General features: G+C 35.9%; 1 protein-coding gene and 1 long non-coding RNA gene across 6 annotated transcripts in view; one reads left to right on the top strand and one right to left on the bottom strand.

Moving 5' to 3' along the window:
* Positions 1 to 22,489, bottom strand: part of BMPR1B (bone morphogenetic protein receptor type 1B) — a 414,391-nt gene that overhangs the window by 306,856 nt on the left and 85,046 nt on the right. The gene's annotated exons all lie outside the window — the stretch shown is intronic.
* Positions 1,624 to 20,036, top strand: LOC121032255 (uncharacterized). Its single transcript, XR_005791170.1, has 2 exons — positions 1,624 to 2,131; positions 18,014 to 20,036. It is a non-coding gene; the product is annotated as an uncharacterized LOC121032255 (long non-coding RNA).

Here is a 22,489-nt window from a genome sequence, read left to right on the forward strand (position 1 = left end):
AAAGAATTATCTGCAAATGCATGTTCACAATAGCAGCATTTTCCACAATAGCCATGTAAGTGAAAGCAACCCAAATGACCACAGAAAAATGAAGGGATAAATGAAATTTGGTATATACCGACAATGGAATATTTTCAGCCTTAAAAAAGAAGGAAATGCTGTCACGTGCTACAACATGGGTGAACCTCGAAGATATTATACAAAGTGACATAAGCCAGTCACAAAAAGACAAATCCTGTATGGTTCCACTTAGATGAGTTATTTAAAGTAGTCAAACGCATAAAATCAAACGGTGGTTGTTAGCGCGCGGCAGGGCAGAGATGGGCGCTGTTTAGTAAGTACAGTGTCAGTTGTGCAACATGACAAAGTTGTGACGATCTGCTGCAAAACAACGTAAATATACTTAACACTACTGAACGGTACACTTAAAAATGGTTACAATGGTAAATTTTATGTTGTGTTTTCTATGACAATTTTTAAGGCAATAAGGCATAGACAGTAAGTGACATACATGAGGTTATGAAGTCAGAATTCATAGTCATGAAGTACAGATCAGATTCAGAAAAGCAAAAGAGAAGAAAGGTCAGGTAGAAGATCCAACCTATTCAAAGGTGTTTGGAGAATAGAAAATACTCAGGTGAAAAGGCAAAGAAGGGTAGAGTGGCCCAGATGAAACTAGAAAGGTAGATTGAGGATCATTTGGTAAGGTGGTCAGAACTCAAGGACAAGTCTCTGGTAACAGAATAAAGCTCTGGCTGGACTGACCAGAGGTGACAGGATGTCATCAGGAACAACTGTTACAAGACTGCTCAATGCTAACCACAGAAGTCTGGCTTAAGGCAAATAAAATGCAGATAGAGTATTTCTAGACACAGTCTAGGCACACGTGAGGTGGGTCAAAGGGAGCCCATGGGCGACCTAATCAGTTGAGGTTCCCATAAATGAAGACATATCCTAGAAAACCTTTGACCTAGAAAACCTAGAAAATGAAGATATAACCTAGAAAAGCCAATATGGACTTACATTACCTTTGAATTGTATCAAGGAAAAATTTTTTCACTCCAAATGTTTTAGGAAGAGAAATTAGAAATTATCTCTTGGGGCTCCTGGGTGGTTCAATCAGTTGAGTGTCTGACTTTGGCCCAGGTCATGATCTCCCAGTTTGTGAGTTCAAGCCCCATGTCAGGCTCTGTGCTGACTGCTCAGATCCTGGAGCCTGCTTCTGATTCTGTGTCTCCCTCTCTCTTTGCCCCTGTCCTGCTTATTCTCTGTCTCTCTCTCTCAAAAATAAAAATAAACATTAAAAAAAAATTTTAAAGAAAATTATCTCTTACATCCTTCCTCCAAAGTTCAGTTTTTTGCTCACAGAAAGCATATATAAGTAATTATCTAGGCAACCAATAATCATCATTTATTGCTGAATATTTACATGAGGCTATGAGAAACACTTAACTGTTAATACAAGATAAATCTTAAATATGATAAAAAAGCAGATTCATAAATTCATAGTAATTATGAAAGACAAAGGAGAAATTTCTGTATTTCCCATCTGAAAAGTAAGGTTAATACTGTGACATACTTCAACTTTAATCAAAAAATAGAATTTCAAAACTTATATTTCAAACAAACACATAACCATTACTAAATGTGTAATATTGACAGAGACTTTTCATACTATACTGATGTTAGTTGTAAATAATAATTTTGAAAAAACTCTTGATACTTTTAGAAGATATTTCAACTAGCTTAGACCTGAAGGCTTTGTCTACAAATATTTACATTCAGTTTTACTTAAATTATCAGTTTTGAATTCCCAAACCATCACCTACAGCTTTGCCTTCAAAGCTACTAGAGGTTAAAAGAGTTTTTTAAACGCCCTTGTGAGGTCACAGAGGCTGCCAAGAGGCCAGTAAGAGAAAGCAGACCTCACTGCCTGAATGTCAATTATCCAGCCCCTGGGCACTCGCTCACAGAGTGCCACAGCTTAAAATCATTATAAAGATAGCATTAAGACAATTAAACAAATTACTTGGAATCAAGAGTACTTAAAATCTATCCCTAACGTGAATAAAAGGTACCAGAGGACAACCTCAGAAATTGAGGGAAATTACAGAAAAGTGTTACAACATGAGTAAGTACTCACTGGTTTTCTCCTTGCAATTTAAAGTTTCTCAAGCATTCCAGAATCAAACCTTTGGGTATTTCAGTAATGCATACCAACTAGAGAAGGTCTTAAAGTATTTCAGTAATTCACAACACTCAAAATAGCGTGTGTATACAGTAAACCAAGTTGTTTGAAAAGGTTTTGACTATTCAGTGTACTTACTAAAGCAATCAATCTTTTTTTATATGTGTTTACCTTGTACTATTTTCTTAAAACAGTGGAGTGTTAAAGATCCTATTCTCCAGCATGCAATTATAAGTGAGTAATATAATAAATTATTAAATCCTGAAGTCCAGAAAATCCTAAAAAGAAGACTCTGAGGTAAAACTTTTTTTTTCAGAAAAAAACAAATCCACAGAGCACAAAGGGAAAAACATAGATTCTCTTCCCTTTTTAGAAGTGCGTGTGTGTGTGTATATATATTTGTATATGTTTACATACATGAATAATATATATACATCATAAATCAACAAGCAGAACACTGACAAATATTAATAATCTTGAAGGTGAAAATATTTACATATAAAATTATGAAGTCAATGCCAAACAGTGAAATAGAAGAAAAGTTCCACAGTCCAAATATATATATATATATATATATATATATATATATATATATATATATATTCTGATTCTGTGTCTCCCTCTCTCTCTGCCCCTGTCCTGCTTATTCTCTGTCTCTCTCTCTCAAAAATAAAAATAAACATTAAAATTTTTTTTATTTTTTAAATATATATAAATATGTATATAAGTATATATAAATATATATATGTTTCCCTATCAAGAATAACAGCTTTACAAAGACATACACATTAATTTATTTAATCTTCACAATAAGCACATGGTCCTTTACATGGAACACAGTGCAGGCCAGTGAAGAGCCAAGTCTTGTAGTCAAAAGAGTCCCCGGGTATGAATGCCAGCTCTGTATTTACTGACCTTATGATCTTGGGCAAGGTGCTTACTTCTCCAAGCCTTGGTTTCCTCATTTGTAAAATGGGGATAATAATACCTAGCTCATATGTACTGTAATAAATAGATAACAGAATACCTCTGTCACACACACACAGATCATCACTAGTTACAGATAAGCGTCTGAAACTCCTTGTAAACTAGAGTCTCCTTGAGGACTGTGGCTATCCATCCCCTCCCTCATCTAAGGCTATTTCCACTGTCCCTAACTGCTCTTCAAGAGCCTACCACAGGACACCTTCCAGCGCTGACATGGGAAATCCCAAACTGAGTCATGTTACCCTTCTTTGCATCATCTCAGTTTTAGAAGAAAAAGTTCCCAGAGTAAGGTCAGAATCCAATGCAAGACCTTTAAGTATGGTGGAACAATTATCAACTTGCTGTGCTAACAGAGGATAATGTTTGCCGGAAGAATATCAAATGCAAAGGTAACACAAAAGTCTCACTGTAACAAAAACTTAAATTTACTCTCACATTCTCAAGAAAAGTTTAATTACATGATAAAACATTAAATCATTTCTTTCCCTTCCCTAACAAGACAAGCCAAGGCACTGAGAAGAGAAAAAAATACTAAGGATGCTATTAATCCAAAACATGCACAAGCTTAAAGTTAACGGTTCCTATTATAACAGTAATTCCATAATCATCACGCAGCAAATAGCATAACCAAGTAAAGATGTTCTCTATCACAAAATGGTAACACTGTAGTTTTTTGTTTGGTTGAAACATTTCAAAACATCTTGGCTGGAAACAGAGAGAAAAGGAAGTCGATACACTGAGAGCAACATCAGCAAGACACTACACAGACACAGTGATTAAGAACTAGTGTTTGACTATGATGGCCCTTGAAAGCCAAAAACCTATTCCTCAAGACAGCATTCCAAGTTTAGTGGAAGAAAATCACAAAAACAAGCCCAAATACGGCACTAAGTTCATGCTGCAGGAATCCACATAACATGAATTTTTATCCAAAGGTTTAAAAGAAAAATTTAGTTAAGACTGGTCATAGTTTATAAAAATAGAATTTTAAAAGGCTATTAAGGACAATAAGATAAATTTATTTTCCTTAAAATCTAAATTTCTCTGTAGCTTCTATAAGTAACGTAACTTTTGAAACACACGATGCATGTTTGCAACCCTATGACCCACAAGGCTTGCTAAATATCACTTGAAAGTACTACTACTAATTTATTCAATCTGAAAGATATTCTGCTTTACACAAATACTGATCAGAACTCAAAGAGAAAGAGGTGCTACTATTCTTTACAATCACTCATTCGGCTTTGCACCTTTAGAAAAAATAAAGGCTGACAATATATAAAACATGTACCATTCTATAAAAACTAAACTTTTTTTTTTTTTAAGTTATTTAGAGAATCAGAGAGAGTGAAAGCAGGGGAGGGGCAGAGAGAGAGGGAGAGAGAGAATCCCAAGCAGGCAATCAGGCTCTGCACTGTCAGCACATGGAGTCCGACCCAGGGCTCGAACCCATGAAGTGTGAGATCATGACCTGAGCCAAAATCAAGAGTCGAATGCTCAACTCACTGAGCCACCCAGGCACCCCTAAAAACTAAACTTTTAAAAGAAATGCTTACATGAGGTCAAGGAAAATAACAAATTAAAATGTTACTTGTTAGGGAAAGGTTTTGTACTTAGAAAAACAGTCACAATTTATTTTATAATGAGTAAAAGTATTTCAAAATCAAACGGGCCTTTTGAACCTACACAATATATGTGGAACACACTTCTAATTTCAGTCAAATCTGAAAGAGGAAGAAAAATAGATACTACCTGGTTGAAGTATAGCCCAGATGCAAAGCTGAACACTGAAGATACATGCTATCTGAACAGCACAGATTCAGACAAAGTAGTTCAGATTAAAGAGCTGGCCATATATACTTAAAAGTCTACATCTGATCACTTAAGAAAGGCCTCAGAGAAAAAAGGAAAGGGTACTTCAACATGTGATCTGGAAGAAATTTTAGCATCACAGGAAAAGTTTGACTTTCTTCTGGTGCTTAGTTATATAAAGGAAAAAGGTTTGAAGAAAAAAAAGTGTAAAATTGTTTTCATACAATATATGAATAATGAATCCAGACTTTAAAAGAAAAGCTGTGGAGGTTTTATCTTTTACATTATGGAAAAAATAAAATTAAATTCACAAATTATCATTCTCAGTTTCTAAGATAGTAAGAAATTAACTTAGACAAATTACAGCTTTTTTAATTAAAAGAGGTTCTAGAGAAATTTAAGATACAGTCTCTGATTTTAACATACTCCTCAGAGTGCTCTAACATTTAACTTTTAAATAATCACTCCATGGCAAATCATACCACTATGTAAACAAGCAGAACAAGAAATTAGAAGTTACAGAAGAAATTCAAGTCCAGCATTCAATCCATCATGTCTAGTCTGCCAAATCAGGAATCCCTAAAATGAAATATTTGTCTGAATAAATTATAAAGTCACTAGTTGAACATAAATACCTTCTTATCCAATACTTTTGGTTAATAATAAGTCAAATGTATTCTCATAAATTCAAACACTGATTCTCATGCTCCAAGAATATTTTTACCCTGCTTACTATCATGGCATTAAGCATTGTGGGTTTTTTGTTGTTGTTTGTTTTTTGGGTTTTTGTGGGTTTTTTTCGGTTATTCTTGTTGGGTTTTTTGTTTTTGTTTTTGTTTTTGTTTTTGGTCTTCCCTCTGCCTAGAATGGTCTTTCTCTCAAGTACAACTGTTAAAGTCATGCTTATCCTTCAACACTGAAAACAAAGAATACTTCTTGGTCCCTTCCAAGGAAACATGATCCTGTTAGATCATGATCCTGTTAAATTATGATCTCAATATGCAACTAGAACTAGTTGTCAAAACTACAATAATTATACCTAAACCATAAACATGTATTGAGCAATGTGTCAATCACTTTCTGAAAGTTATGAAAAATTTTGTGTTCCAAAGGGTTCATAAACAAGTATTTTCCATTTGCCCCAAAACAAAACAAAAAAATAACAAAATATAGATAGCCAAAGCCCGAGAGGCAGGCAGGGAGGCTACACTAAGGCTATTCTTGGTGAAAACTGAGATGATATTTAAGCAAGACATAAAATGTAGGAATAAAGAGAAGACTCAAGATTAAGATACTATAGGCAGCAAGAATTAGAGATTTGTTCCCAGATTCCTGGTTTCAGTGTTTGTATATCTGGTAATGTCCTGTGTAGGGATGTCACTTATAGGTAATAAAGAACAACAACAACAAAAAAAGACTAAATTTTACGGAACTGATCATGAGTTCAAATTGGGCATAGTGAGTTTGGGAGGTATTATGAAATAAACAAAAAGACTGAAGCCTTTAATGAGGGTCAAGACTTAAGGTGGGAGACCTGTTCTGTGTTTTGAGGCGTGCTTGTGAATGGGGCATCAGTCCAAAGAGTAAATCATGCTGGAGTAAGAGATAAAGCAGTTTCTCTGAACCTCAGTGAACACATTTACAAGGCATGTGGAAAAGCCAGGAAAAGAACCTAGCAAAGGGGAAGCCATATAAATAAATGAGGAGAGGATAATATTAATAAAAACTGCCATTTTCATTGGATACAGGGAATATGCCAGCACCTGAAACAAGTGTTTGGGGAATCTGGCAAATCAGTAGTCATTACTGATTTGCTGAAAGCAATTCCAGCTTCAGACAGTGAAATAAACAATGAATGGGTGGTCAGGAACACACACAAGTTCTTTCCAGAAGGAGAGTTAGAGCAGCAGTTAGAAGCTGACAATGGGTCAAAGAAGGGTTTTGCTAAGGGAAAAGAGTTTATAAAAAAAAAAAAAAAAAGGAGTTAGCAGAGAAAGAGGGAAAGGGAGAGTGAAAGTAGAAAATCATTGAATATTATTTCCATTTGGAGAGGAGGCTTACACTCAGAAAGAAGGGAAGGCAATATGAGTATATGGGAATATAGGTGGATGTTAATATGAAGCAGAAAGCTGGTGGCCCATGACCTGTATTCATGCAGTTGAAGAAAAGAAATGGTCAGCCTTTGAAAAGCTACAAGGATATTCAGACATAGAGAGCTTGAGTTGATAGAGAGTGACGTAATCCTTATTAGAAATGGGAGAGGGAGCAGACAAGGGGAAAACACAAGCTCTGTAAATGAATGAAGATGAGGCTTCGAAGACATACTGGATGTCATCTTGAAGACAATGGGAACCATTGAAAGATTTTAAGAAAACAGCATGAGCAGATTCCTGTGTGGAACTATATGCTGCATGTTTATACTAGCTTTAACAAATAAAAATCTACATTTTTCTGAATTGATAGAGAATATACCCATAAAACCTAATCATTCTTTAAAATTCCCCACTGTAGGGGGTGCCTGGGTTGCTCAGTCGGTTAAGCGTCCGACTTCAGCTCAGGTCACGATCTCACAGTTGCGGGTTCAAGCCCCGTGATGGGCTCTGTGCGGACCTCAGAACCTGGAGCTTGCTTCAGATTCTGTGACTCCCCCTCTCTCTGCCCCTCCCCCACTCACACTCTGTCTCTCTCAAAAATGAACATTAAAAACAATTTTAAAAAATAAAACTCCACATTGTATTCAAATGTAATGTTTGTAAATCATAAAACAAACCTCAAATACCACTAAACTATTTTCTCATGTATAATGTAAAAATATGTATTTAAATAGAAAAAAGTAGTAAGTTGATTTCTTACATGTTGACCTTATTTATAATTTTAAGCATGATTTAAGTAAACTGGCTAAAAGGGAATCAGGCAAGTTTGAGTTTTTGTTGACATTTATCCTCTTGCCCTAATATTTTCATAACAAAAAGGCACCTTGAGCTTATACCTCTTTTGTCAGATGCAATAATAGAGAAGTGAAGTCCCTAATATACCTTGAAAAAATTCTAAGAAATTATCTGCATAAGTGCAACTTAAGTCCTTTAATAAGACTCTGACTCTTAATAAAGGATCCATTTCTAAAAAACACACAAAACAAAACTAAAATGGCTCAGAAACAGTAGCTAATAAGCACTTCCTTCCTATGGGATTCAGGTCACCTTAATATCCAAAATGATTTCCCAATCCTCCCTCTATCTCTATTCTTCCCCACACCTCAAATCCTTTAAAGGGTACCTTGCTGTTGACTTTTTTTAAATAATTGCAATCTTCCTTAATTCTGATTTTTATTCTGACATCCTCCCACCTGCCACCATTTATTCTCAACTTGCCATAAGGAGATGCAAAATGGGAGAAGGTCTTCTGAAAACTGGATTCCAGTAATTACAGTGGTAGGCACCTGAACCACAGACAATTGTTTCTTTGCAGTATTGCTACTGCAACACATATTCCTTAAATTTTGCCCATTAAAAATGTTGAAAACTAGGGGTGCCTGGGTGGCGCAGTCGGTTAAGCGTCCGACTTCAGCCAGGTCACGATCTCGCGGTCTGTGAGTTCGAGCCCCGCGTCAGGCTCTGGGCTGATGGCTCAGAGCCTGGAGCCTGTTTCCGATTCTGTGTCTCCCTCTCTCTCTGACCCTCCCCCGCTCATGCTCTGTCTCTCTCTGTCCCAAAAATAAATAAAGGTTGAAAAAAAAAATTTTTTTTTTTTTAAAAAAGTTGAAAACTAAAAACATAACCTTACCTACTATCTTTTTTTACTTTTCTTTGTTTTATAAATACCAATAGGATATTAACTAAAATCTATAATATGTAAAGAAACAATTCTAATATACAATTCATCATGTATATTTGAATCTACCTTCCATTACCTTTAACCTCATTACCATGCACTGAAATCTCATTCTGCCTGACAACCACCCATTACTGTGTAGTCGTGTAATTAAATACAACTTCTAATGGGCAAGTATGAAATACATACCAATATTAGAAGATGCTGTATGATTATTTAGAAATGGTTTCATGAATGTAATATGGAGCAACTCTGAAATGTGTAGATGAATCAAAAAGATATCTGCCCCTTTTATCTGTATAATTAACAGTATTTCTGAAATAAGTTTGAGTCTGGTTCTCATCACAAATGATCCGAGTAAATAAAACACAGCCACATTGTCTCCTAGAACTTGAGAAAAATTATATCATAAAATGTTTATCTGCAAGAAAAGTCCATGTTAAAATATATTATGTCAAAATGAAACATTAAAGGAGAATACACAACCTAAACTAGAAACCAAATAGCAACTGCAAAGTAAATTCTGAGTACTACTATTTTCTTCACCTTTCACTGTGAATAGCCTGAACATCCTAGAATGTTTGTGGAAAAGAAAATCCTAATACTGTTATTCACCATTCCATGTTGCCAAGAACAGGGTCCTTCACTGTCCCGCTTCACTTCTTGTGGTCACCACCACCAAATAATATCCTCCAGAGCCTGAGAGAGTCGGTCAACTATCTAGAAGCACCATTTCTACACTAAAATTTTGCATTAAAAAAATGTGTCTGAAATTTGCAATTTTCTAAGTCCTCTTTTTTTTTTTTTTTTTTTTTTTTTAAAGCCTTTTTCAGCCACGATGAGGTACTGGTCGACAGGTACTACGTGGACACAGGCACTACACAGTTACCACTATTACTATCTCCACTGAAATACATAGTTTCCTCATAACTAAAGTCTAACAAGCAGTAAACACAAACTGTTTACCTACCTGCCTGACACTTGGCTTAAGATAATCCTATTTTATTCAAACAACAGGTTCAGGGAATACACGATGTGAAACCACCTCGGATTACTCCTAATACACGAGTGAAACTGTAAATCGCTGAAGTCTGCTCATTTATATCAATTTAGATCATTTCTAAATTTCTCATTCAGAAAATAGATTAGCTGCAATTTTATGAGTGGCATGGGTTTACCGGGTTAACTTTTTTGCTCTGTGCAGTAACAAAGAATACTTATGGAATATCAAAAATCATTATTTGTCTATAGTCACAAAGTTTGCAATCTAGGTTGGTGATATGTGTTTTGTGAGTTCAAGCACCATGTCTTTACTTTGGTAATAAGAAAAAGGTAGAACAGGAGGCTTGACAAGGTAGACAGAATTCAGGTAGTTGTGTGGAGAGTGCCCAAGACTTCAAAGGGCGCAGGTGAGGCATACCACAGGAGAAGTTCAACCTTGGTTGAAGTGAAATACGAACACCAAATTGGGTCAGAAAATACTCTGGGGTGAAGCAGGTAATATCAAGTTCAAATCAGCCTTCAAAGATAGACAAAGAATCCAGTTACGCACCACACACTGTTCTAAGCACCTCGTATGTATTATCACATTTAATCATCTAACGGCTCTGAGAGGTAAGTTATTCTGTTATCCCAACTTTACATATCAGGAAACTGAGACACAGAGGTATTAAACAACTTAACCCTAGATCATCCAGCTAGTAAAGAGCAGAACCAGGATTTGAACCCACTTTATTTGCAGCACCTTTTCCCATAATCACTGCGCCATACTATCTATAACTCTCAAGCCAGAAGTGAAAAACATACACTTATGTGAAGGAATAAAGAACAGAATGGAATGAAACAGAGTGGGATCTATGAAACAGACAGACGTATGAACTTGGACTTTAGGTAGACTTGGTCCAAGAACTTCTTGTTGCATGGAATGGCATCAGAAATGCCTAGAATCAAGAAGATCCAGGTCTGCCAAATTCCAAAGTTGGTTTGAACTATTATAAAACCAAATTTGCTGTAACCTAAATGCTTAACAGGAAGAAGAGCAAACTCCTCTGAAAATTAAAAAAAGAAAGTAAGATCGATAAGTAGCAGACAACTTCTTAAATTAAAAAAAAAAAAGGCATATGCCTGGTTACACTGAGACTGATAGATATAAACAATTCAATTAATCAAATCAATACTTATGCCTCAGATTTTAAATTTTCTTGATCTATATTAAAGCAAACCTATTATGTGAACCTGATATTCAAAAGCTAGGAATTAAAACAACAAATAAGAAATGGCCCTTGCCTTCAAGAACTGCCCTGAGATTATGTATATCTCATTCTATAATATCTGATGACTATTTTGGAAATAATATTTGCTCATCATCTGAATATTTCTGGATCTCCAAATGCTTCTAAATATACAGCTTTGGCTCTTCAAGTTTGTAGCATTTATCAGCAAATTCTCAGAACGTACTTTATTTCCTCCGTACCCAAAAGAAACCAAAGATTTCCCCGTGGTGAAAAACATCTACATACAAAATGAAATAACTGCCTCCTTAATTAAATTCTTTCAACCTTCAGTTTCTACCTTCATCAGAAGTACTTCCACCTAGTTTAGGAAGTGTTAGGGAATCATTTGTAAAGGGAGAAAAGGGGCAAAAAAAAAAAACAAAAAAAAAAAAAACAAAAAAAAGTGCTTCTCTTAGCCCAATTAGGAAGTTTAACCAAGGAGGTGGAATTTCAAATCAAAAAACCAAGTTCTAATTAGTTACAGATGAAAATCCCCAAAACCACCCTGATCACAATACAAATCATTAACCAAGAGCCTGGAAACCCAGAAAGAGAAGGATTTTTCATGATAAAATGGAAATGATTTGCTTTTGAAATCCTAACCACAACACCCTTATTAAATAATTTGCTCACAGACTGGGCCAAAATAAGTAAAAAATGTTTTGTTATTTTCACAGATAACTTAAGTATTAGTACTGAGTATTGCTGCATATCAACTCTAAAAAAAAATGTATACTGAACCCAGTTGTTTTAAGGTTTATCATCTTTATGCCACCTGGTTTGAGATGCGTCTGCAAAACTGCCACACTACACTGATCAAAGTGTTCACCAAATCAAGAATGCAGGAGTTGACCATATGAGTATTCCAGTACTTTCTATCTTTGAATGTTCCACAAATAAACGTGTACAAGGTATTCTGAAATTATGTCTCACCTAGCAAACTAATGTGGGGGTGCCCTTAAACATACGACAGCCCATAAAATAAGGCTGCTTTATGGACTTGTCAGTATAAAAGCATCCCTCATGGGAAGGGCATTAACAGGGTGTGCTATGGTCTTCAGTTTAAATCAAAACAGTGAACCTGAATATTTGAGAAATATAAAAGCCGTTTTTTTTTTATAAAAAGATTAACCAGAACATGAATTTCTTTCAACTTTACAACTTACAGTGAATACTACCCATTCCAACAAAGTATAGCCTCTTGATGCTTACTTCTCACACCTCCCAATGTAACTTGCTCTAGACAGTCTGATGGGGGCACAATTCAAATTCTTCAAAAAGGCCATGAACTAAATCACTTCCAGATTTGCTTCTGTTAGTCTAAAATTCTTGCATTAATAAAATAATATGATTATGGCAATAGCCAACTATGTGAACATGCTTATCTATTAACATAGCCACAAAAAGAAAGGTAGTCATCTCTCTAAGAAAAACAAAGAAGAGAAACAGAACAACAATGAACAAAAATTCTTTTGGACTTAATCTCATCTGTGAATAATTAGAAGAATTTAGGTTGATTTGGGAGAGGTGGAAGAAAGATTCTGAAGAGATAGGATTACAGTGTCTTTTACTTTGATGTATTAAAAAATGAAGAAAATGAGGAGGAAGAAAGATTAAACACACATACATGTGTGTGCATGCATACAGGCTCGCACACACACACACTTTCAACCATCACAGGGACTAACCTCCCTGTCCCATTTTTCACTTGGTTGGGGTTAATGACAAGTAAGATAAGGGTTGTATTCAGTTCTTTGATTAAAACAAAATAAAGAAACAACTATTTTCACTCTACTTTGGTTCAGGATAACTTAGTTTTTTTTGGTCTACTGGAACTCATTCACAATAAAGGAGGAACTAATTCTGTGCAAGATGGAATACTTGGTCAAAATATCTCCTTCCACCTTAAAAACTAAATGCCGGGGTGCCTGGGTGGCTCAGTCAGTTAGACGTCCAACTTCAGCTCAGATTGTGATCTTGCAGTTCATGGGTTCGAGTGCTGCATAGGGCTCTGTGCTGACAGCTCAGAGCCTGGAGCCTGCTTTCAGATCCTGTGTCCTCCCTCCTCTCTCTATGCCTCTCCCACACTCGTACTCTCTCAAATATAAATAAACATTAAAATATATACATACATAAAAATAAACGTCTATTCTAAAATCCTGTAACAGCATACAATCACGACATGAATTCCATTACAATGACTCTATTTTATGCCCTCTAATGACTATTGAATTTTATAGGCAGAATTCTTCAAATTTCTCCTTTTTAAATACATTTTCTGTACGTTCTATTAAAAAAAAAGGTACTGCATTCTTATTAAAGAAATTCCTGTTGAAGAAAAATTTAGGAGTGACATATAAGTATATAACAATTTCACCATTCAGAGATCTTTTTTAATTATCTGGTGTATTTACTTCAATTTCACATATTTTTTTTTTTATTTAACATGTTGTTTCCCAAACTGGTATTGAAATAACATTTTTCTGGTAGATGATAATATGATGTTAATATCTGTTCCACTAAGAGCAATGTTCTGTGGTATTTAAAACAGTATAAAAAGGTTTAGGCAATGTTAGCAGAAATCTATGGCAGCTTTCTCAGACCTATAAGGTGCTAACGTTTACTAGGACTTAACTCATAAGAAATGACTTGGGAAGTAAGTCATCTGGAGAGCAAACATATTTCCACATTTACTTCCCACTAAATACATCTTCCTTCTTCATTATTAGCTCTCAGCTTGGGATACACTGAAACTACATTATATTGGAAGGATATTTCCATATCATTAGTTTCAAAACCATGATTTTAGGCTATAAATTATCACTGTCTCACAGTTTATCAAAATTTTTCCCATTTGTTATCCTTATAAGCAAATCTTATCACATATCCATGATTGTAACCTTTAGATAAAGCACTAACGTTTTTAAGAAAATGTTACCAAACTATCGAAATGAGTATACATTTCAAACAGGACTTTTCCACTGAGCTTCTATCAAAAGGGTATTTTGGGCATGCCTGGGTGGCTCAGTCAGTTGAACGTCCAGCTCTTGATTTTGGCTTAGGTCATGATCTCACAGTTGTGGGATCAAGACCCATGTTGCACTCCGTACTGAGTGTGGAGCCTGCTTGGGATTGATTCTCTCTCTCCCTCTCTGTCTGCTGCTCACATGTGCCCTCTTTCTCTCTCTCAAAATCAATTAAGTAAACTTAAAAAAAAAGGGGGGGGGTCACTTGTTTAATATATGTTAGTTAATTTGATTGGCATAAAGTGAAAACTCATTTTTATTTCCATTTCTTTGCAAAACAGGCTGATTTTTTTTTTCTTATTTTTATCAGCCACTTGTATTTATCTTTCCTAGACTGCACTTCAGTTCTCCTTCCCCATATTTATTATCTTTTATCTGTTTTTTATTCTTGATCTTTCTTTGAAATCTAAGTTCCTGAAGTTGGTTCTTCACATCATTGATTTAGTTCTTCAAAACATGAATTCTTCCTTCTTGCCTCCTCTGCAGAGTTGAATCCCACTTTCCCAGTTTTTTTGTTTCCTGCAATCTTGCCTGAAATATGAGTTAGTTCTCTCCTTGCAGCTGTCTGCAGCAGGTTCACAGATACCCTACCTACTACCTTATGTTATGTTAAACTGTTTTCTAAATGTTCTAGTTTTGTAAATACTCCCTAAAATGTGCTTTTCTCATGCATTTTCAGAAAGATAGGCCCTTACCCTGAAGTACAGTATCAGTTAACAAATCAAATGGTGTTCAGGTTTTCTGTTGCCTTTTCCTGTGCTGGTGACAATGTCCACCATCCAAAGAAGGCTTGGCCGGGCTCACCGTGCTCTTGGATGGTTATAGAAATCCCTTCACAGTGCTGTAGCAGAGATACAGATTCATAGGAAGAGTCAAAAGTCCAATTCTCAGTGGCCATTAGGCATTAATGTAAAGCTTGTCTCATGGATGGCAAAGGAACCTTCTCCTAACAGATTGCCGATCTGAAAAAGGATCACCTGAAATCTAAAAGGCCTACCATTCGGTTCTCCACTCCCACTTTGAGTCCATTACCTGGGAGACATCTTCCTTTCAGGATGCAGTGGTCTGCAGCTCCAACTAACCTAATCTTTAATGTCCTTGCTGTTTTCTTTGTTCTTAAAGCTGCTGGACAGACAGAAAAACTACGAGAACAGAAGCATAAATGATGGTAATATTATAGCTTCCTCAGAAAAACAGCCGCCCCTGCAGCAGATGGAGAGCTGCCCCATTTCCTCGATGTTTCAAGATCGTGGGTGTCTGAGCAAGCAGATGATGTTACAAAAGAAGCAAACTACATTTGCTACTTTATACTGATTAGTTTCATTAGATAATCCTGTTTTTCCTAGTCTAGTTCCTTGTAGATGGGGGAAATGCATCAAAATTTCTAGCAATTGAGTATCAGTCTTCCCCCCGCCCCCATTACTGAGTTTGTTTCTAGGTCTTCATTAATCTCTTAGCAGAAAATTAGAAGAGGCTATGTCAGCAAATGCAACCAAATGCTATTTTTAATGGGAAGCCTCTCTAAATTTTAAATATAAGTTCGAATCTGATTATTTCACTGCCAAGCACAAGAACTCATTTGATCCATTAACATAACTTTATTTTAAATAAATTTATTAATGCGGAAAAGAACAACACACAGGAGACCAGAAGGCAATGTTGCTCTCAAAGTCACAAGTATCACCAATGCAGAAATGCAAATTCCTCTTCTTCACTGGTAACTGGCACCCGAAGAATAAAAGTAGACTTTCCTGTTAGTTGAAGTTGAAGGTGGTTACCAAAAAAATTAGCATTATCCTCTACTTTCTGGGTGTTATTACTCATATAGTTTTTGCTAAGTACATGACAGTGTTTTTGTATTTTCTATCATTCTAGAGCACACAGGCTAACCACACTCATTTGCTTATTACTGATGAACATCATGATACTGGCAAGTCTGAAGTACTGGGCCCCATCAATGTCTCATTACCATGCTGACATTTAAATAACACCGAGTAGAGATTCTACATATGGCTCACTTTCACATCCCACACATCTAGCTAACTCTAAAGAATGGAAAATAAAGAGGAAATGCAGATAAATATGTTATTAGAAAAGAGATAGGGAGAGCTTCTCTGAAGGTCTGTCCTGGACACATTTTAATGGTTATAATCCACCTTTGAAAAGATTCATGTGAACACCAGTGAAACTTAACAGCAATTGCTGTAAAGTCAAAGAAACCTGATATAAAATCCGGGCTCTACTACCTAATCGTTGTGTGACCGTAAGCAAGGTAATTAACCTCTCTATGGCTCTGATTTCTGTTTTGTAAAATAAAGGTATGAATAATGTGTGCTTCCTCAGATGGTTAAAAGACTTAAAAATAAAAGATAAGGCAAGTAACATAACTGCTAGATAAGTGCTCTATAAATGTTTGGCATGATCACTGCCCCCCCCCATGTATTCTAAAATAACACAATCTTTACATGATATGGGATTCCACTTAAAGAAGATGAAGAAAGGATGTCTTTGGTAGTCACCCACAATGATTTGCTAGCAACGGATAATTTGCTTAGATTTATTTTTGCACTGACATTATTTTAGCTAGCACCATTCAAGATACCTTAGATGGATTCTGAGAAACAACTGAATCGCTTGTCCTTATCAATTACATAAAAGTATAAGAAAAACTGAATAGACAGAGGAAAAAAACAACAACAAAAACAAAGCAAACAAACAAAAAAAAACCACACACACAAAAACTACTGATTCATCAGAAAACAGGCCCTATATTTAAAAGCTTAGCTTAGGGGCACCTGGGTGGCTCAGTCGGTTGGGCATCTGACTTCAGCTCAGGTCATGATCTCGCGGTCTGTGAGTTTGAGCCCCGTGTCAGGCTCTGTGCTGACAGCTCAGAGCCTGGAGCCTGTTTCGGATTCTGTGTCTCCCTCTCTCTCTGACCTTCCCCCATTCATGCTCTGTCTCTCTCTGTCTCAAAAAATGAATAAACGTTAAAAAAAAAAAAAAAGCTTAGCTTGGAGCAAAGGTTCTCAAGAAAAGCACCTAAGACTGTCCTCTTTTTCAAAATAAGTGATCACATTTTTTGGCTTGCACATGCTTTTTATGGGCTGAGAAACCTATGTCAACTGCAACACAAAGGAGAGTTCCAAACAAAGCATTTCCCTGGGTCCCTCACACCTTTCGAATGAATGACTAGAGACTCATGAGGGTGAAGTACACATTTATAATTATACGAGTCTAGAACCTTACTCCATTTTACATAAGTACATACCATTTTAGGAAAAAATTTAATATGCAATGAATTCTTCAAGAACACACAACTATGTTAACATGCTGATTGCTTCTGACAAAGCTCCAAGCAAAACAAAGCTTTGTCAAAAGCAATCAACATGTTAAGAAAAGACACATAGGGTACATGAGTGATTCAGTTGGTTAAGCGTCTGACTCTTGGTTTCAGCTCAAGCTATGATCTCGCAGTTCATGAGTTCGAGCACCACATCGGGCCCCACATCAAGCCCCACGCTGACAGCATGGAGCCTACTTGAGATTCTCTTCATCTCTCTCTGCCCTTCCCCCTGCTATCTCTCTTAAATAAATAAGAACTTTTTTAAAACAGTCACACGCATTATCTTAAAAGCACTTGTTTTTGAATTGCTAATACAAATATTTTTAACTTGTATTTGTAGCTGTGGTCTTCCTAGTGATGCCACATGTCTGTACAAGAATCTACCATTTCATTATTCCTGGTACAGTCATGCCTAAGCATTTCCATATTGAAATTGTTATTTTTGAAAATGTAGTTGTTAAAGTCTTTCATAAAAAACTTTCATATAATTTCTCCTTCATAAGAGACTTACAGTAGGGTAACATAATAATTTTTTTTTTAATCATTTCAGGATACTCAAGGACTGTTATAGACGAGGCAGCATGGGGTTTGAAGGAAGACAGCACTAGCAGGAAAAGAACTTCACACATGACCTCAAACATATGAATGCAGCCCAGAGGAAACGGAAGTAACGCAGTTACTTTCCTTCAAGTACACAATGAATAAGAAAGAGTAACTTGAACTTGCATTAAGAAAAATTTAGGTTAGGTATTTTAAACACCATCCCGCAAAAAAGGGCTGTAAATCGCCACAATGACTGAGAAATTTCTTATCAGCATACTTCAGCCATTTAAGAATGTGATAAGCAAAAGCTTTGTTAAAAACTAAGTTGTACCATAAACTGTGGCAATTCTATAGTAATTCATTTAATACTTTAACGGTTCAAATGTTTCAAAATGAACTTGTACAAAATTCAGTCTTCAAGTAACAACTTGGGAGCGTTTACAGCAATGTGAAAGAAATGGTGGGCGGGGTGTGCTATCTGTTCAGAATGTTCCAAGTTTGATGGCGGCCTGTGCTGCTAGTCTAACCATGACCTCTCCTCCCCACACCATCCAAAGTCGGGGAGAAAAACAGGAAAAAAAGAAAAAAATAACACTGGCACTGAAAACAGCAAAGCTTATTTTGCGTACCTCTTAATCTAAATACAATGAAAGTTACTTTAAGAAATATGGATTCAGCATCACACATCCATATATATGTAAGCTACACCAGCCCCCACAAATATTCTCGTCACAGAAGTATCATAAAACCACTTGCACCTTTCATCCAAAAATGTAATGTGGGATGAAAAGTAGTTTACCAAACTTTAATATTCACCATAAGGTAAAATTCAGCTATTAAGTATTTTGAATTCTTAGATTTACAACTGAATTTATTAATTCAATCAATAAAAATCTCTGGAGTTAACAATCTCACATATGTGACAGTTGTATCGGTGAGGCTTCAAGCTGGCATGAATCTCTCCAAAGGGGACTTTCTGTTACTTTTACTCCATGAATTCCAAGTTTGGTAAAGTAAACAAATTACCCTTTTTAGGTAACAAACATTTGCTCGTTTTTAATAAATCAATCATACACTACTTTAAATCAGTACTTATGACCAGGGTAATATGACTATTGGTACCAATCTGCGTTGCAGGTCCCTAGGAGTCTGAAAACTCCAGACTGGGGACCATGGGTCTATAATGTATTAAGCTCTAAAAACAAAATAGAACTATTAAAAGCAAACCGATTTTTCACAAATGGACTCTCAATTTTAAACCACCCAATATTTCTTTGTCTAAAACCCAGAATTTTCCCTGTAGCTGAAATTCCACACATGGTCTCCATATCCCCAAAGAAATGCCCTTTCCAGATGAGTTCCTAAGAACAGAAGTATGTTTCTTCGAAGTCAGCAAGCTATTTATAAAAAGTACAGTAGCCCCCAAGGGAAGATCAATTGGCAAGTATAAAATTACCTTTATATAGTGTAGTAGCTGCTATGCCCTTTCTTTTAAGGAGGACAAATACAACAATGATCAAAAAAATAAGGCATGTGGAATGTGATAATTTTAATATGGTGCCTGTCATTACAAGAGGAAAATACTACTGATTTTCATGACCCTGTAAAATATTTGAATTACCAACTAAACTTGCAAGTGCATAAATATCATAAAGCCAAATAATGTACTTTCATTACCACACCTATCATTTGAAACTAGAAAAAGCAACATCTTAAATGTTAAGATATCTTATTTTTAGTAATGTTAAAACATAGCTTACTGATTTATGTAAGTTCTTCAACATGTAAATGGTTTATATTGAATATATGCTAAAATTTCCATCATTGCTTAAAATTAGACATAGTAATGTTCATATATATATATATAAATATATATATATATATATATCTCTGTGTGTGTACATATTTTTGTCTATACAGCTTAATTTGAATTACTTTTCTTCCAAACACTCACTGAAGACCACAGATGATATTTAAAACACTGTCCAACTGATGTGGCCTGCACATACCCAGGAAGAATGGAAAATGGCTAAAAAGAACCAAGACAGCCATGCCAGTGCATCTGGACTAAATTCTGTACCTCCCTACACTTGATCTACCTGTAAGAACCATACTCCCTTGGTATTTGTAAGAAATGCTAATGTCACCGTGCATAAATAGGTAAGAGGGGGGAAATGCGTTCACTCTTAGCACAAGTTACTGAAATAATCTCTACTTTCTTCATCTTTGTCCCCAATCTATATGACCCACTGCAACAAATTTTTATTAATAACCTACTATAGGCCAGACGCTGTGCTAGGCACTGGGGAGAAGATGTACAAGACAAACAAGATCCCATGTTCACAGAGTTATTAACACAAAGTTTATAATCTAGTTGGAGAAAATAAATGTTTGTGTGTATGTATGTTTGTGGCTCCTTCTTTTATTGTAGAGTGCTTATTATATGCCAAGCACTAATGTGACAGCTTTAGGTTACCTCAATTGACTCAGTATCTGCATAAACACACACATAAAAATTCAAGTAACCATTCATTAATGAAAAAAATAACAAAAGAATAAACATTAAAAGATAAAATATGATGAACAGCTATATAAATTAGAGTTATGTGTCCAAAGAATATCAGTTACTGCATGAGGAAAATAAATTAATTCAGGAAATGACAGAATAAAAGTAAATTCAGATTAAATATAAGAAATATGTTCTAATACTAATATTGAATACTTCCCCAAAACTAAATTCTATTGTCACTCAATTCTATCCTTTTAATCTAAAATACTGTGTGTCCATGTTAATCTAATGCAAAATTCAAACCAGAAGTATATTTTTAAACATGCAACTTAAAGAATTTATGTTAACCATATTACTAAATAGTAAAGTTCAGCAAATTATAAATCATTTCTTTTTAAGATTTATTTATTTTTGAGAGAGAGGATGCACATGAGCACAAGTGGGAAAGGGGCAGAGAGAGGGGGAGAGAGAGAGACTCCCAAGCAGGCTCTGAGCTATCAACGCAGAGCCCAACTCGGGGCTCAAACTCACCAACAGTGAGATCATGACCTGAGCCAAAATCAAGAGTTGGATGCTTAACTGAGCCACTCAGACACCCCTATAAATCATTTTAAATTATCATCCTTATCAGACTTCATGGAAACCAATGAACTTGTTTGACCAAGTGCCAATTTGAACCGTCCTTATCAAAATTATCTAAATATGGAAATCTAGCATATCCCTCTATGAGGATGTTAACTTTTGCATGGACTGCCAGATGAATTTTCTTACTCTACCAGTTTACCAATGGGGTTTGCACTATGTTCATTAGTCCTATGAGGATCATCCTTTCACCAGCCAGAGACAGCTGTAATATTTGCTAATACAAAAGTCTGTGAATTTCCAAACAGAAGCATCTATTTATTTAACAAACTTTTAGTGATCACCTTCTACAGCAGTTAATATTTTTTAATACTATCTTCAAAATTGTTTTTATTTTTATTTTTTTTAAATATAGGAAATTTATTGTCAAATTGGTTTCCATACAACACCCAGTGCTCATCCCAACAGGTGCCCTCCTCAATACCCATCACCCACCCTCCCCTCCCTCCCACCCCCCATCAGCCCTCAGTTTGTTCTCAGTTTTTAAGAGTCTCTTATGCTTTGGCTCTCTCCCACTCTAACCTTTTTTTTCTTTTTTCCTTCACCTCCCCCATGGGATCCTGTTAAGTTTCTCAGGATCCACATAAGAGTGAACACATATAGTATCTGTCTTTCTCTGTATGGCTTATTTCACTTAGCATAACACTCTCCAGTTCCATCCACGTTGCTACCAAGGGCCATATTTCATTCTTTCTCATTGCCATGTAGTACTCCACTGTGGATATAAACACACATTGTGTATATAAACCACAATTTCTTTATCCATTCAGCAGTTGATGGACATTTAGGCTCTTTCCATAATTTGGCTATTGTTGAGAGTGCTACAGCAGTTAATATTTAAAGAGAGTGTCCTAGGGGCGCCTGGGTGGCTCAGTTGGTTAAGTGTCTGAATCTTCATTTCAGCTCAGGTCATGATGTCCCAGTTCATGGGTTCAAGGCCCACGTCGGGCTCTGTGCTGAGCGCAGAGTTGGCTTGGGATTCTGTCTCCTTCTCTCTCTCTGCTTTCTCTCTCTCTCTCTCTCTCTCTCTCTCTCTCTCTCTCTCTCTCCTCAAAATAAATAAATAAACATTAAAAAAAATAAAATAAAAAATAAAGAGAGTATGCTAGTCACTGGGTTGGCCACACCCAGGAAGGTAGTCTATCTATTACTCTCACAGGAAATGAAAGAGGAAAGGCAAGTATATTCCAAGAAAAAAGGGAAACACCCATGAGCAGAAAAAGAGATGAGGATATAAAAGCAATCTGGGATATCTGTTTGGAGTGTCTCAGAGAAAACGGGGGTAAAAGGCTAGACTGTGGATGGTGGGGTCAGCCTTAGACAGAAGAGGAG

Source organism: Herpailurus yagouaroundi, unplaced genomic scaffold, assembly GCF_014898765.1.
Source record: "Herpailurus yagouaroundi ecotype Mexico unplaced genomic scaffold, PumYag 28, whole genome shotgun sequence".
Taxonomy (NCBI): Eukaryota; Metazoa; Chordata; class Mammalia; order Carnivora; family Felidae; genus Herpailurus; species Herpailurus yagouaroundi.